Genomic DNA, 18,056 nt, shown 5'->3' on the forward strand with positions numbered 1-18,056 from the left:
TCCACGATAATTGGATGTTCTCATTATTTGGTTGTTTATACCATTTTTTACCTTAATCACCTCTCTTTGAACTCTCCAAAGGTCCCACCTCTACACCTCTATAAAATATCAGAAATATTACAGTATGTAGTCTGTATATAGCAAGAGTTTGCAGTGTTATGCCTAATTCAAACAGAAAGTTTTAACATGCTTCAATAGCCAATAGAGCTCTTCTGTAGAGCTCCTTAACTACAATCTTTTTGCTCTCTCCTCTCCCATATCCAGTCTGCTGTTTGCTTTTCACTTCCTCAAAATTCAGGGTTTTTAATCTCTGTGATTAAAACTCTCCTGCTAGATGTTGATCTTCTCCTATAGCAATTGTACTGCCACTTGTCTAGGTTATTATTACCTTTGTTTGGTCCCTTTTCAGTTCAGAAAGTCACTGTCAGAATCATCTTTCACACTTACAAATCACAGAACATCTTCCTTTTTATCTGTTTATTGGCTTATCTCTTGTGATACAATTTCTGACTTCTCATAAGCATATGTCATCCTCCTTAATTTCTTTTCTTGTTTGTTTTTCCCCAGTAACCTCACTATCTTACCAGTTCTTCAGTGTTACATCTTTGCCTGCTTAAGCCTTCATGCCTTCCAACATATGGCTCCAACACCAGTCCTAATCTACTGAAAAATGCCACCTCAGACAAATGGGTGCAATAGTACATATATGATCTATAATTGTCAATGCACGACAACTGGCCATTAAAACCATTCTGCGTATTTGCAATGTGCCAGATAGCAAATCTGTGCTTCGAACACCTAGAACAGTCAGTCTGTTTTCCTGTATCTTGGAAACTGACTACACATCCTCATTTTCTTCATTGGTGTTCTGAGTTATGTAGCTATTTCTCATACCTTGTGTAAATTACAAAGTCTTTGGAACAAGAAACATACACTTCACTCATGTTGATAAAATTATCATTTAGAGTGGCCCTACACAGATGTGCTGATCATGATTATTTACTAAGGTCTTATGTGAGATCTTCAAGCTTATTTCATTTGCAGTGAGCTGTAGTGCAACATTTAACACGCACTGTAAGTTCCTCTGCTGGCTTTAACCAGCATTTTATTCTGGACTTCACTATAGATACCCAAAGATTAAGCTGTTTTCTAACCTACCTTTTCTATGTGAACCTTTGTAACTACTACTAAAAAATGATTTTTTGCATAAATCTGTACAGTTTCACAAAATGTGAATCTGGCCCCTAATGTTTTGCACGGTCTCTTATTCAGGATGAACATTAGGCAAGTGGAAAAGTTATTCTGTCTTATGCTTTCCTAGTTGATATTCTTGCCATGACTCATTCTTTCTTACCTTCTAAAATTAAATCATACTCAGCAAGCCTAAAATATTAATCTTTTATTCCAAAAGTGCATATACTTTAAAAAAAAAAAGCAAAACCACCAATTTAAAAAAGTATATGCATTTACTGCCATTTATGTTACTCTGTCTCACTGTACCTCCTTTATCACCTATGCTTTATTACCCATGAAGCCAGTATGGTTTAGTCATGTCTTCCCTCTGGGGAAAATTAGATTTAATACTGTAACCATTTAATTTTTTACTATCCCCTTCAATTTAATTTAGATTTAACCTTGAATTGTTAATAACTTCTTCCCTTTATTCATTTGCACTTGAATAAAGGCAGAAAGTTCATTGGCAATGCATTGTCATTTCTTGACTTCTACCTTTTATTCTTTCATTTTAATCTACTTATTTTTTTTACTTTGAAACTGTTTAATATAATTTTGCAAGGCTCTGTTTAGCTAGCAATTAATTCCTTGACTCAGATTCAACACAAACACAGACAGCTGATGTTCCAGAGTCTGTTCTCCCATTAGCTACTGAAGACCCTTCTCCACATAACAGTCTTCCCTTTTATTATTTCCCATCAAAGTGAGAAAGCTCCATTTTAATGCCAAATAATGTCTGAGGGTGTTTTGGTTAACATGTTTGCTTTTTGCAGTAGTCTTCTTAGTTAAAAAAAAGAATCCAAATCAATGAAAGTATACAGGGAACAACTTGTAGTGCATTTACCAGTTCTAGAAAGGTGTTCTTTGAAAGGAGTGATACACTCATTAGATCCTATACATGACAATTAAAGTAAAACAAAGGCTGAATTAATAGCTCAGCAAAGAGTGCCAAGAAACCTCTAAGATAAGTCAGAATTGAGCAGTTCAAAATAACAAGCAGAAGGCAATAGCTCCTCCTCTACTTGAGTTTATTCCCTTTGTAGCATGTTCAGAATGTACTAACTCAGAGAAGACTGAATGGACTTATATTCAAATTTATCAGCCAGAAGTGAAATGTGCAATCACTAAGATACTACAATTATGTTCAAAAAATTACAGGAATTTAAACTTTTCTTACAAATTGCATGTAGATAGATGGAAAAAATATATAGATATAGCAGCAGGGGAGTTTAATTTCCCAGTACCCATGAGATCATCAGCTATTTTTAAAGTAGTGTCTTACCAGGACTACTGGCAATGGTAATTAGGTAAAATTGACAAGGTACTCATTGTGACATATGATGACAGTGAAGAATTTGTATCACATCTCTACTTTAGCACTTCAACCTATTATAATACATTAGCCTCATGGCCTAAAAAGGATATCCAAGTTTCCTCTTTTTTAACATTTTGTAACTCTATCGTCTTTTCTAGTGTATTACTCCGCGTATTTCTAGACCGTCAAGCTGTTTAGAGGAGTCTCTCTATAAAATACGGTTTACATCTCCTAACCACAGACTGCATAACTTTTATCTCAATGCACAGCTACATAGAAGAGTTGTTCTTGCTAAAGCAGAAAAATCTTGCAGCATAATTTCCTGTTTACCTTGAACTACAAGAAATCTTTGACACTTCAGAAGAAGTACTCATTCTAAGATTGGGCTTTTGATTTATTATTTGTTTGGGAATCATGAAGTTTTGATCTTTTTGCTTTTGTTAGTACTATATTTTGCTACATCTCTGAGAGAGAGCACAAAAGAGTTTAGGAGCACGTTAAAACTGATTCAATACTTTACAATCCGTGCTTGCTTGAAGCTACTAATGACACATCATCAGAAACACTAGATACCTGCCTAAACTTTACACTAATACCTCCTAGATGAAAGGATTTTTTGACATGCAAAACAGCACAGGCAGGCAGCCTAAGACTAACTACAAAAGAATACTGCATTTCACTTTTTTTTTTTTTTTTAAATTGGTTTCTAAAGAAAGATGTGGCTTTCTGACTTTGATCATTATGCACCAGTGCAGGAGGAAGTGAAAAGTGCTCTTTCCTTCAACAGTAGTCACAACCCCTATTAATGTAAACACTGTGGGAGTCTTCAAAACCTCCTATAAGCTATTGTTATTCAAGCAATAGTTCAGTGTCCTTAGCTGAGCTGGAAGCTCTCCAACACAGGCAATGTGCAATCAAGTATTTAAGGAAGTTAATAAGACAAACAAGTCATCTGCTTTTTAAAACTTAGAGGTCATGGAGCATGGATACATCTTTGTTCTGTGCCAGATTTTTTATAATTCAACAGCTTTCTATGACAATTTCCACTTAAAAGTCTTGATAGATATAAAAAATTATAATTCATAACTGTAAAGCTACAGTAGGTAACATCTAAGGGTTTCTTTTGGGTTTATGCAATAGTCTAGCCCACTTATAAGAGAATTGCTTCAGTGGTACTTTGTGTGCTCATTAAATGCACAGGAACATAAATGGGGGGCAATCTTCTTTTGCCACTCATTTGGCTTAATAATGAATGACAAACTCTAGGTTCTCTGAATAAAAAGACTGTATTTGGCTAGCATCAGCAGTATCTTTTCATGCAGAGTGCACAGGGCTGTCAGTTCATTTCCTTTCAAAAACTAGTAAAGCAGCTCTTCAACAGGAGGAAGGCTAGGAGAAATTCTAGGTGATACTGCTAAACCTCTTTCCATAGCTCTGCCTCACAAAAGTCAGCTTTGCAAGACAGATCTTGTTTTAAAATCACATTCTTCTCCATGTCATACAAAATGCTAAAGTAGAAAACGTCGCCATTTGTGTTTCAGATTCTGTGTGAGAATTTTACATTTGCAGTGATACGACTGGCACCATATGGAAAGCTGTCGTACAATGGCCTGAGCAGAACTGCTGATGGGATCTCTGAAAACACCGCTAGTCTGCCATAGGCAGTGATAAAATTCAGAATTTCAAGATGCTGAGACTGATAACATTACACTTAGAGCACTGAGCAAGGAACTTCCTGCACACACAACAGTAGCCTCAATTGCACGGGCCACTAGTTTAATATCTGTGGTGTAGTAAGTCCCAGACTTTGATCACATAGTATTTTCACAAGAGTTACTGAGACCTGAACTTTTGAAGCAAGTTCTCTTTAAAAGTCCTTTTACTCTTTCTTTACCATATCCTCCCAGTGTTTTTTTCCTCATGTCCATCCAGTAACACAGGGTATGCAAGTCAGCCCACCCATTACCCTCAGGAGATTCAGACCTAACAGAAAAAGTTTGCAGTAATGAACTAAATCAAACCAACTCTTTTCTTTCTTCAGCTGTGTACTAAGAAAACACCTAGAAATAGGAGATACAGTCTTGAAAAGATCATCCTCTGGAAGTCAACAAATTTCAGTCTTTTCCTTAGCTCTGTCTCAGATCCTTAATAGCCTTGGGATGTTTTCCACATCTGAAAACAATGACTATATCTGCCTAACAGCCTCAAAAAGTACTTGTGAGGCTTTATTCTTCAGTGCTATTAAGAGCAATGAAGTGTTTGTCAGAATGCAATGAAGTACACAACACTATTCTTTGAAGTGGACTGTAAGAAGCATGACATCTGGCAGGATGACCACTTTTCCTTCTGAGTTCGTGTCTACAAGTATTTAAGACTGACACCTGGCCTCTCCCATTTTTAACAATTTTTGAAGTATCACTTCAGTTGTCTGCTTCTCTGAGCAGAAAAGGAGAAGGCCCTACCTGCTCTCCACAGGTTTTTCTGTATTTTATAGCAGTAACGTAGGATTACTGACTACTGCTAAAATCATTTAAACTTGTCTGCTATTGTTTCCAAACTGTGCAGATGACTTTTAATTTACAATTGTTGGCATACCTCTACACAGGACTGTATTGTCTTGCTTGCAAGACAGTATTGTGAAAATAAAGTTCTAGAATGTGAAGGTGTATAAGTTGATCCACATTTGAGCAAGAAACTAGGCAGATGCCATCTACGGAACTGACTCAGCAGCAGCTCAGAATCAGATTATTGCCTGAAAATATCAGGTTCTAGTTAAAAACACTTTCAGACTAAGTAGTTGTGAGGAAATGATGCCTACAATTCGGAAGAACTGAATTCTGTATGTAGGGGCTGAGAGCACAGAGGAAAGGAAAGGCTGTGATTCATTGTTTTGCATGTTTATGTTATGGCTGACATGCAAAACTCTTCTCTTTTCCGTTCAGTGTAAGTACTCACAATGCTCATAGTATAAACATGTCTATGACAGAAATTGTATGTAGTCTTTAGAAACAAGTTCCTTATTAATTTTTACTAGAAAGAACATGACTGATGTTAGATCATCAGTTTCTATTAAAATGTTTGTTTTCCTGAAGGCTCTTAGATTCAGATTAAAAATTTACTAGAGCTACCACAGCTCCACATGTTTAGTGAATAAACAGTTGTTTAATTAATATTAACCCTAAAGCTTGTCGTGAATTTTCCACTGGAATGATTTTACCTAAAAACAGATTTTCTGATGTAAGTCAAAACAAAATATTTCATTGTAGGTCTCTCTGACTCATTCATTTTATACTGTGCCAAAAAGGACATTCTTATTTTTGAAATAACAAAATATTAAATACCATTTCCCAGGCACTATACTGCATTACGGAAATTATATGTCAGGCTTGCATTCCATTTTGGCCTAGGCTCTCCAAATAATGTCTCCCACAATGCAATATGAACTTCCCTCTGTTCGAGCTGGCTGGTGCTACATGAGAGAAAAATTTGAATTCATCATAGAAGGAACTGGAAAGCAGAAAGGACCCTGAATGCAAAGGCATTGCATAATGCGTTCACTTTAGTCTTTTCTTCCCTTGTCGACTACTTGAACACTGGAATGCCATCATATATTAGTTTAAAAAAAAAAGCTGAGAGCTGACTGGTATCTCTCAAAGCAGTGTCTGTCTGAACCTCTGTCTGGACAAAACAGATCCTAGCCTCCATTAATGTTCCTTTACCACACTTTCTGCATAGTACACTCTTTTAACTCCTAGCACAGATTTCACTTTCTGTGTTGGACCATGCTGCAAATACACCAACTTTGCTATCACTTAAGTGCATTCTTAGTATCAGAGTAGTTCATGTCAGACTCCCAGTGTCAGAGTCCTTTTTTGTGACAGCCCATGAGTGACCTGCCAATGTGCTCTAGAGAAATTTCAGCTTCATAGAATTCTAAGAAAAATTTTCACTCTTTTAGAAAAATACTCTACACAATTTTACTCTCGTACCCCATTTATATGTAAAAACCCTTTAGAATTTTCTGACAATGCTCATCTGATTTTTCTTTTTTTTAAGAAAATCCAGAGACATGTCAGTTTCACTAAGTCTCCTTAAGAAACAACATGTTCCTAAAATGTTTCCACTGGACACTTGATGAGGTGGGAGATGGGTAGTACTGCAAGTTCTTGACGGTGAAACCTGGGCCAGCTCTAGCAGATTGCCACGTCCTGACAGCTCTTTGGAGCAAAAGCTGGACCAGCTGTAGCAGAATGCCACGTCCTGACAACTCTTCGGAGCACCTTGGCTCTTCTGAGGTAAGCGCTCTCAAAAGAAGGATTGCTGCCCACTGAGTCCTGGTAAGTGATTTTCCTGTGAAGGATGACTTAGTCCAGATCAATAGACTGGCAGATCTATTTGCAGACCACAATCTCTAAAACATCTTTTGGAACCTCAGAATCATCTACCAGCCTTTTTTGCTGCCTTTCTTCCGTCATAAAGTTGGCTAGGGTTTTTCCTGAGAGAAAAAATGTAGAATAAAGGTAAGCACACATTTGCATGTCTGGTGGTGTAAAAAGAAAACATTGCAGAACATTGTTGCCTGACCACAGTTTCAGGGGACCAGAAACTTCTTTTTATTTCTTTTTCCTTTTGGCAGCTCCATTTCACAGTGAGGCCCAGATGAGGCAGGGAAATAAGGGAGTACAGAAAGTTCAAATAAGAAACAGATGTTGGGAAAAAGTGTTGAAACAATACTCAATGTCCCAACAGCTATTTGTTTCAGCACCCTGAATATCCCAAGAATGTCATGAAAATATAACAAAGCATATATCAGTATGGTGATGGAAATTAATAACACATCAGCTTTTAAAAGTAACCTTACAAAGTAAAAAGTACTGAAAACAGTATTCCATATTTAAATAATTATTTATGAACTAATTAATTTATGATTTACATAATTACATTCTAACCTAACAATACAGAGCTTGGTAATACGATTTTGTAAGTTATTAGACAGCAAATTATTCTGAAATTAAATTCATAGGCAAAAACATAAATGAAATGAGAGTTAGCAATGAAATGCTAACTTCCCAGCAGCTCCAGCTGGAGCTTTTGTGACTACCATGGTTTTAGTACATGCAGAGTAAACTAAATGCCACAGTATTAAATCATTAATGACCATTAAGACTCTTCTGAACTGCAAGTCCTATTTTGTTTCGAAAGTCGCAACATAGACTGACCCAACTAAGGATATTCATCCACCGTTTTTATCTCTACAGGCAAGCTAACTGCCCTTTTTAGTTAGATGAACACAGTGAGGACCTCAGAGCATGTATAGCAAGACAGCTTTTCTATCACACTGTTATATACACTTCCTGCTCCATACGATACATGAGTTTGGGAAGAGAACATGCCCTATGGAATACTTGGTCCTCCATTTTCTTCCCTTGCAAGAGGTCTATGTCACATTATGTTGCATCCAGGTGATTGCAGATGGTTGCTTAGGCTGTCTAAGGGGTTTTCAAGGGCACTTTGTCCAGTTTTATTTTTCTGAAGGGAATGCCACCTCAGTACCGTTACTGCTTGCTATCATACCTTGTAAAGAAATCAAAAGGAACAACTGAAGAAACATATTTCTTACCTTAGCTGAGCTGTACCTGGTTATATATCTGACTACTTCATGTACACATTCATGTATTTATTATATTGGTTGAGCTGTATTAGAGTATATATCTCACTACTTCATACATTACGAATCTCGAGTTTTGCCACCTTTTCTGCAGTAATGAAGAGGCCTTTTCTAAAGGAGTTAAAACATTTGAGCAATTTCTAAACTCTACCCTCTAACTTCAGCTGCTGTGATTTGATGTTGCAATTTTGCTTTCAGCTACTGCCCATCATATTCTTTGCCACAAACCATATCAGCAACAACCATTTGTAACAATGGCTTTCCTACAGAAGGCTGCTGCAATAATCACCCTGGTATCAAGCAATTTGGAGTGAATCAACAGTAATAGTATTGTTAGTACAACTCTGTTCCTCACATTCCTTGTTCTGTCGAGAACTAGAGATTACAGACGTGAGCTTGGTGTTCACATCTAAACGTGAATAACAGTGGCTTGTAGACAGAAGGATCAATTTTACATATTTCAGAAAATCCCAAAGTTCTAACTGTATTTTTACTTATAAGGAGGTAACTATTAAAGTAACCTTTAGACAAACCTTGGTGGACTTTATTTAAAGAAAACTTTTATATTCCTAAGAAAGCACAGAATTTAAGGATGTATATACAAAACTGATTTCTACCACTATACAAAGCTACAAGGTCTTCATGAAAGAAAGCAGTTTTACAACTAAGTCCCTCCCTATTCATAAAAACTGTGAAATATATCCTTAAAGTCAAGATGATATCTAAGCATTACATTACATGCATATATGTATTTTATACATATGCGCTTATATATCTATATTATATGTAAATATTATCTATTCTAAATAAACCAGAACATAAATTTTGGAAGAAAAGATGTTAAACTTGTAGTACTAGAGAATACTTACTTTCAAAACAAAGTAAAAACACCTGAGTAAGTTTCTCATAATTTTAAATAATATCAAGGATCTTGGGATTGAATTCAACTTTCAAAAAATTATTCATAGACTTTTAATTTACTCAGATATTTTATGGGTCTCAGATATTAAACACAGTTAAGAGAAAAAACTCCAGGGTAGTAAAATCAGCTAATGACACACAAGTGTTAAGAGTTCTGTTATCTTGAAAAAGGGATCTCCCGTGACCTGAACATCTCTGCATCTTGTCCTGCTGTCAAGATTTCCCCTGAAGATTGAAAAAGAAATAATTCTCTTAAACAGTGTGAACTTTCAGAAAAATAGCGTGAAGTTTTAGAAAGCTGTCCCTTCTAGCAGTGCCGAGTCCTTGAATAACTTCAGCAGTAGCTTTAATTTTCTTTCTTATAAATAAAAGGATTTCAGTATCAACACAACAAAAGATGGGACACACATGCTTATAAACACCTAAAAGTCTCCTTCAATCAGTGAATACTTTCTTCCCAAAGATGCTTCCAGGTTTTAGTGGTAGAAGACAGGCTATTTATTTGTTAGTGGGCAAAATCTGTAAGAACAGCTGTAATACGTGATTAGATCTGACTGTTGAGAGATGTCTGATGGCATTGCTCGGTGATATTAAAAGCTGGAGAATTTCTCCTTCCATATCCATCTTAATTAGTAGTTGCATAACATAAAGTTACAAATATCAGCTTTACATTTTTACTCTTTCTTGTAAGAGAAAGAAAACACATACCGTTCCAATACATATGGTGTGCCCCATGGCCTGTATCACATGGCTAACTGTTTTCACAGGCTACTATTCCTATCATGTAGAACTACCACATATCAGACACGTGACATAAAACCTGCTCACCATACTTTAACAAGCACTTTCATGGATTTGTATTCATAAAGCAGACAGAATTTGGCCAGTATTACTTTAAAATTATTATAAACTATTTTCTCTCTGCTGACTTAAGCAGACTGAAAATCCATTTGATCAATGTATCACTACAAATATGCTACAAAATGTATCTGAACATCCATGTAAATGAATGTTGGTGGGTTTTGGACCTCCTACTGATAATAGCTAACAACAAACTCTGTAGGATTTCTTCATTTAGATGCATTATCCTAATTGCAAATCGGCCCTCTGAGAGTCACATAAAATAAATTTTTGCAAGATTTGTGCATTTTTTCAGCTTCCAGACCATTAGGGGAAGTACTGACTTCTGCTGCCAGTACAATCATTCCTCAATTTACTGAACGTGTTCAAAATGCGTTTAACACTTCTTGCCATTGAACTGACGAACCTAACAATGAAAGAGGTTTAGTTACAGAGGCTCTAAATGATATGCTGCAGGGATGCACAAAGTTTAATAAACTTTTAAAATAATTTTAAAAAATAATAATTGAAAATCCAGCTGTAGCCAACTCAGAGCTACCAAAAAATTTGGGTTAAACTTATCCTTTTCAGAGAAGAAAAATGGAGGAACAGAAACAGCAATTCAGAAACCAAGGGAGAAGAGATTCTATCGTTTACTCAAAGTCCAATGGTTGAGTCTATTTCTACTTCATCCTTCACCACAGGCACCAGAACAACTATCATCTCCTACGACAGTATTCTAAACATCATGTTAAGGTATATTCCAAGGTGGATTTTTTTCTTTTTGAAGTTGCTCCATGAATGTTTTTATTGGGTCAGAGAGACAGAGAAAGTGAGGAAGACTTTATAACCCATTCCTTAAGGAATATAACACAGAGAATACCAAAACCTGGACTCTAGACCTTGCTGTACTGAACAGTAAATTTGTATAACTTCAGAAGGCAGATAGATACAAGATCAATTCCTAGAATAGCTTAGAAGTTCATACACAAGATCTATGAGGACAAACCAAGAGTAACTGCAATTCCTAATGCATGATCAAATTTAAAATCAAGTTGCTATAACAGACTTGATGGAAATACTCAAATGACTGGAATATTAATGTTATTAATATTAATTAAGGATGTGAGGAGATTATTTTCTTGCGTATCAAGAACACATATGCTTTCTCTAATGTTCAGGATGCAAAGGGAAACCTGCTGAAAATATCTAAATTTTGATAAAATCAGAAAATGATAATTTGTCACTTAGTAGTGATAATGTTACAAGAGTAATCTACCACAGACAACCCAAATCAGGGACCTCAGGTGGAGCAGGCATCTTATGAGTCAATAATAGCATCATCCAAAGCATCACACATGGCAGCAACTGGGGATTTTTAACCATTCAGACATCCATTGCAAAAACAATATGGCAAAACAAAGACTGTACAGCAACTTCTTTCAATAAAGTGGTGGTAATTTATTGATAACTTTTCAATAATTTGTCAGACAATAATACAAAGAACGGTGTAGCAAGAAAAATTTTTCTTTTCTAGATGCTCTTCCAAATGCTATTCTACACAATAGCAAAGATGTGGTTTAAATGGGAAGCACAAAATTGGTGTAAATGACCACTATTTTAAATTTATAATCAGGTAATTTTGAATGTTTTCCTTCAAGTTTCCAGGTTTCACACCAGGCCACAAAAATAAGTTATTCACACAGCATTTTTCAGGCTATGTGTGCAAGGTGAATCTCCTCATTCCTTTTGCTGTACTTGGATAGTCCATGGAGGCTCATGTATTACCCTAATGACTTTATAATCATTCAAAAAGCAGTGTGGAAGTTCGCTTCTGGTTTTTTTCACCAATTTTTCATTTTAATGGCATCATAAACAAACTCATCATCTCTAAAAGAAATACCTCCTAGAGGTAGTAGAAAAATCCCCATTGGTCAGATCATTATAATGAGACTAATTCTCTGCCCCTCCAAAACCAATGCAACTCTAGAGTAATCTTAATTAGTGAGCTTTAACAAAAGACTTGAAATTAATTTGTATAAAAAAGGTCTGGCTAAGTGGATGAATTACTTACATGAGCTGAAGCCAAACTCTTTATGTGTGAAGCCTATGCACAAGGCTGCTTATGCCTGCAGACTTCAGATACACCGATACCAGCCTAGATTTTCTGGTTCCCAGTTAAGGTATGCTCAGCAATGAGTTTTTGCCAGTCTCGAACTTCCAGTAGCCCTGCACTTGGCTTACTTGACCTTCTGTATTGGGTTTGCGTGGCAAGGTTTTGGTAGCGGGGGGGCTACAGGGGTGGCTTCTGTGAGAAGCTGCTAGAAGCGTCCCCTATGTCTGATAAAGTTAATGCCAGTGGGTTCCAAGACGGACCCACCGCTGGCCGAGGCCGAGCCCATCAGCAACAGTGGTAGTGCCTCTGGGATAACATATTTAAGAAAGGGAAAAGAAGGTACAGGGGAGTAGCACTTGCGGCAAGAGAGAGGAGTGAGAAGATGTGAGAGGAACAACTCCACAGACACCAAGGTCAGGGAAGAAGGAGGGGGAGGAGGGGCTCCAGGCACAGGAACAGAGATACCCCTGCAGCCTGTGGGGAAGACCATGGTGAGGCAGGCTGTCCCCCTGCAGCCCATGGAGGTCCACGGTGGAGCAGATATCCACCTGCAGCCCGTGGAGGACCCCACGCCAGAGCAGGTGGATGCCCAAAGGAGGCTGCAACCCCATGGGAAGCCCGTGCTGGAGCAGGCTCCTGGCAGGACCCGTGGCCCCATGGAGAGAGGAGCCCAGGCTGGAGCAGGTTTGCTGGCAGGACTTGTGACCCTGTGGAAGGGACCTACGTTGGAGCAGTCTGTTCCTGAAGGACTGCACCCCGTGGATGGGACCCACGCTGGAGCAGTTCATGAAGAACTGTAGCCCGTGGGAAGGACTCATGTTGGAGAAGCTCGTGGAGGACTGTCTCCCGTGGGAGGGACCCCATGCTGGAGCAGGGGAAGAGTGTGAGGAGTCCTCCCCCTGAGGAGCAAGGAGCGGCAGAAACAACGTGTGATGAACTGACCCAAACCCCCATTCCCCATCCCCTGTGCCGCTCGGGGGAGGACGAGGTAGAGAAAATCGGGAGTAAAGTTAAGCCCGGGAATAAGGGAGGGGTGGGGGGGGAAGGTGTTTTAAGATTTGGTTTTATTTCTCATTATCCTGCTCTGATTTGACTAGTAATAAATTAAACTAATTTTTCCCCAAGTCGAGTCTGTTTTGCCCGTGACGGTAATTGGTGAAGTGATCTCCCTGTCCTTATCTCGACCCATGAGCCTTTTGTTTTATTTTCCCTCCCCTGTCCAGTTGAGGAGGGGGAGTGATAGAGCGGCTTTGGTGGGCACCTGGCATCCGGCCAGGGTCAACCCACCACACCTTCACATAAATTAACACATCGTGATAGCCTGCCGCCAGTAATTGCAGAGGACAATTTAGTGGCTGAGGACTATCCTGACCTTGGTTCCTTCCCCCAGGAGCTTCCATGTCAGGGTAAGGAGTACAATCAGAATCCATTAGCATTCTTTATCCCCCTAGAAGTTATGCAGAGAAGTCATATGGAGGCTGAGCTATCAACTTTCTATCTACTTTCCAAAACTATTGCGTTGCACAACAGTCATGCAGAGTCAGGCCTTTCACCTATAATTAAATGAATGAGGAACCAGAAGAAGTACTGACGGAACCTTCCTTTGGAAACCAGTGGTTAAAATGTTGTTAATGCAGCAGATACAGGCCATGAAGCTGAAAAACAGAAAGCAAATTTATTTCCTTGGCTTGATCACAAATTTGAGCAAGGACTTTAAGCAAGCCACTTAGGACCTTAACAAGTTAAATTCTTAAATCCTGAGCAGTCTGAAAAGACCTTCTTGACATGTGTGTTATGGCTGTCCTTGTCTATAAAATTATCCCAGAGGTGGGTATGCATCATTGGACAGCAAGAAATCAGAGGATGTGAAATAATTTCACAGGATTTCTTATTCATATATTCATTTGAAAATTGCTCTTGAAATATGCTTCTTTCTGATTGGAACAAACTGAATATACTTGTTCATTTTCCAGGCATGAATGCCATGAATGGAAGAATTACAATCAGGTATTAATCAAGATACTATTATGGGCTGTAGGGATTTTGTATGTTCATTGGCAGAGAACCAGACAAGATCACTATGTGCATGCATTTCTTCATAAAATAACTGCTATTCATTCAGAGCCTTATATCACCATATCTGCCATCCACTTATGGATATTCACTTATGGCGACCCTTTTCAGGAGAACTCATATGCATATTTACTTACTTTATCAAGCCAGTCATCGCTTTCCAAAACTAATAAAAAACAAGAGCCTACAACCAGTCCCAAAATATTGTGACTGAACTATTGCCTGCCACTGTTGTCAACGCTTTTGGGAGTTTTCTGTTGCAACAGAAGCAACAGAGAGGCCAAGTAATTCACTTAGCTCCTCTCCTGTTCTATTTGCTTCAAAAGAAAAAAAATCTGGGCAGAGCTGTTTCTGCACTAAGTCAGCTGTGCAGATGCTGCTGCACCAGCCTTATGAAGACTTTGTGAATGAATTCCCGTAAATTTTTCTCAGTAGTACAAAAGACTTTTCTATTTATTCTCTCATGTAGTATCAAAACAAAGTCACAGGTCCATGGCGTACACGTGCACACACACACGGAAGTCAGTGATAAAAGAAATACTAATGTACAATAACTTATTTATTAGCAGGCTTAACAAATCTGCTAATGTTAAAAAATCAAGGAAAAAAGCAAATAAGAAATTAGAATATTCTTCCTACAGTTATTATAAACTAAAATGCAGAGGTTAATAAAGGTGCTGGAGTGCTAGCTGAAAACTTCAATGCATTTGCAAGAGAAAATGAAAAAAAAACCCTGCAACAGACGTTACTACTTACACATTCTGTTTCACAGCTTATTGCATCAAAGACAGGCTTTTATTACAGAAATGAAAGATAGACCGAGCTAGAACCAAGACCAGATGTATATAACTTAGGCAATTTGAAAAAAGACAGGAAGAAAAATCAGGAAATCCTTGACAATCACCAGGTGGAGCCTGTACTCAGTTTATTCTTCAATGAACTGAAAAGCCAGGCCTAATTTGGAGAGTGTGAAGAAAACTGTGGCAGGTGCCCAAACTGTTTATGCAGTAATACCATCCATGAGTCTTACATGTTCGAGCATATTCCTCCACTCACTTGCTACAGAAAGGAAAGTCCACCTTCTTAGAAAATTACAAGTCAGAAAAAGAAAAATCAGGAATAGGAATACATCCTCGTTTGTCCAAATCATTCAAGTCTGTTGACTAACATCTCTTTACCATTCTAGCAGAAAGCCAGATGACCAAAATACTAGATTCTACCACTGATGTGTTCCCCCAAGATATGACATTAAAGTTGCTCAAAAAAACCCAAAGAATTGAGACTTGCATCATAAACACTGATCAATTAGGAACTGCATAGACCCTTCTTTCCATCACTTACCTATGCTCTGTTTCAAAATAGAAAAATAAACACCCCAAACTTACTTATACCCTGGGTTTTGTTATTATTATCAGTTTGTGCCCATTGCCTCTTGTCCTGTCAGTGGGCACCACTACTTCCATCAGGTATTTATACACATTGATACGATTCCCCTGAGCCTTGTCAAGGCTGAACAGTCCCAGCTCTCTCACCTGCTCCTTGATGCTCTAGCCCCGTAGTCATCCTCATGACCCTTCACTTGACTTGATCCAGGATGTCCGTATCTTTCTTGCGCTGCGGAGCCCAGAACTGGACCAAGCACTTCAGATATGTCTCACCAGGTCTGAGTAGAGGGGGAGGATCACCTCCCTCAACCTACTGGCAATGCCTTTGCTAATGTAACCTAGGAGACTGCTCGCCTTCTTTACCATGAGAGTGCATTGCTTGCTTATGGTCAGCTAGTGTCCACCAGGACACCAAGGTCCTTTCCTGCAAAGTGGCTTTCCAGCCTGTCAGCGCCCACCATAGATGGGTGCAAGGGTTTACCACTACCCAGGGACAGGACTTGACATCTTCCTTTGCTAAACTTCATGAGATTTCCTCTCTGTCTGTTTCTCCAGCCTGTCCATGTCTCTCTGAATGGTAGTACAACCAACTGGTGTACTCCTCCCCATTTTTTATCTTCTGCAAATTTGTTAAGCACGCGCTCTGTCCTATTGTTAGTGAAGACGTTAAATACTACTGACCCAGTATTGAACTCTGCACTATACCACCAGTTATTGGCCTCCAGTTAGGTGGTCTTCAGGCTGCTATCAAAACTCTTTTTGGTCAGCAGTCCAGCCAGTTTTTTATCCACTTCACTGTCCCTTTAACTAGTTCCTGCTACTTCAGTTTGTCTGTGAGAATGTTACGCGACATGGTGTCAAAAGCTTTACTGAAGTAGAGATAAACAACCACTGTTCCTCTCGCCTACAAAGCTAGTCACCTCACTGTAGAAGTCTATGAGGTTAGTCAAACGTGATTTCCCCGTTGTAAATTTACGCTGACTATGCCCAATCAGCTGCTTGTCCTTTATATTTTTGTAAATGGCTTTCAGTATTATTTGCTCTGTTCATCACCTCAGCAATTGAGCAGAGGCTGCCTGACCTGCAGTACCCCTGGTTTTCAATCTTGCCTTTCCTGAAGACAGTAGTGACATTTGCTTCTTCCCAGATGTCAGGAATCTTCCCCCCGCCCCCCTCCCAAGTCGGTCCTGCCAGGACCTTTCAAAAATGACTGAGACTAGTGACAATGGCCAGCTTCCTCATCAACTATGTGTGCATTCCAACAGGTCCCATGGACTTGTGTATGTCCACTTTGTTTAAATGTTCCCTCCCCTGATCCTCCTCCACCAAGGGTAAGTCTTCTTTGGTCTGGACTTTCCCACTGGTTTCAGGGACCCAGGATTCCTGAAGGCTGCTCTTACCAGTAAAGACTGGCATGAAGAATGATTGATTACCTTGGCCTTTTTAATGTCCTTTATCAGAAATCTCCTGTCCGCTCATCAGTGGGCTCACATTTTCCCTAGTCTTCTTTTGGCTGCTGATAGCCCTTCCTGTCGCCCTTCATGTCCCTCGCCATATTCAACTCCAGGTGCACACTTGGACAGTGTCTCTGTATTCCCCCCAGGCCATCTGTCTCTGTTTCCACCTTGTATGCTTCCCTTTTACATTTCAGTTGGTCACGATCTCTTCATTCATCCTGCAGGCCTCCTGCTGCCTTGGCTTGACATTCTTTGTGTTGGAATGGTTCATTCTTGAGGTTGGAGATGGTGATACCGAAAAATCAACCACTCCTGGACTCCCCTCCAGGACTGTATCCCCATGGGATTCTTCCAAGCAGCTGCCTGAGAAGGCCCAATTCTGCTCTCCTCAAGTCCAGGGTTCTGATCCTGCTTATTTTTTTTGTTCCCTTCTCTCAGGATCCTGAATTCCACTATCTCGGGGTCACTGCTAGCAATGCTGCCCCTGACCTTCATCTTGCTGACCAGTTCTTCCTTGTTTGTATATATCAGGTCCAGCAGAGCATCTTCCATGACTGGCTCCTCAATCACCTGTGTTAGAGAGTTATCAACAGTGCTCTCCAAAAATCTCCTGGACTGCTTCACAGCTGTGGTTTATATCGCTGCAGCAGATACTGGTGTGATTCAAGTCTGCAAGAGGCTGTGGAAATGAGGCTTCTTTTAGTCGTCTGAAGAAGGCCTCACCTATGTCCTGGGGAGGGTTTGCATGGCCATGGGGGAAAGCTGGTGGTGGGGAAAGTGGGGCCAGGGCCAGGTGAGTGGGCTTAGGCCAGTGCTGGCACTACTGCTGGGGGGGACAGTGTGTGCAGCCACACTACCCTTAATGTGCCCAGTCTCAAAAGCTAAGCAGGGGTGGGCCTGGGGTTAGTACTGGGGTGGGAGACTGCCCGGGGACACCCTTTTGCCTCTGCCCCTTTCCGTTTTGGGTTTTTCCCCTTCCTCTCTTGCCCTGGATTTCGTTGTTCTCTTTCTAAAGCCTCCTCGCACACGATGTAGAAATTGGCCAGAC

This window comes from Gymnogyps californianus, chromosome Z (genome assembly GCF_018139145.2).
Source record: "Gymnogyps californianus isolate 813 chromosome Z, ASM1813914v2, whole genome shotgun sequence".
NCBI lineage: Eukaryota > Metazoa > Chordata > Aves > Accipitriformes > Cathartidae > Gymnogyps > Gymnogyps californianus.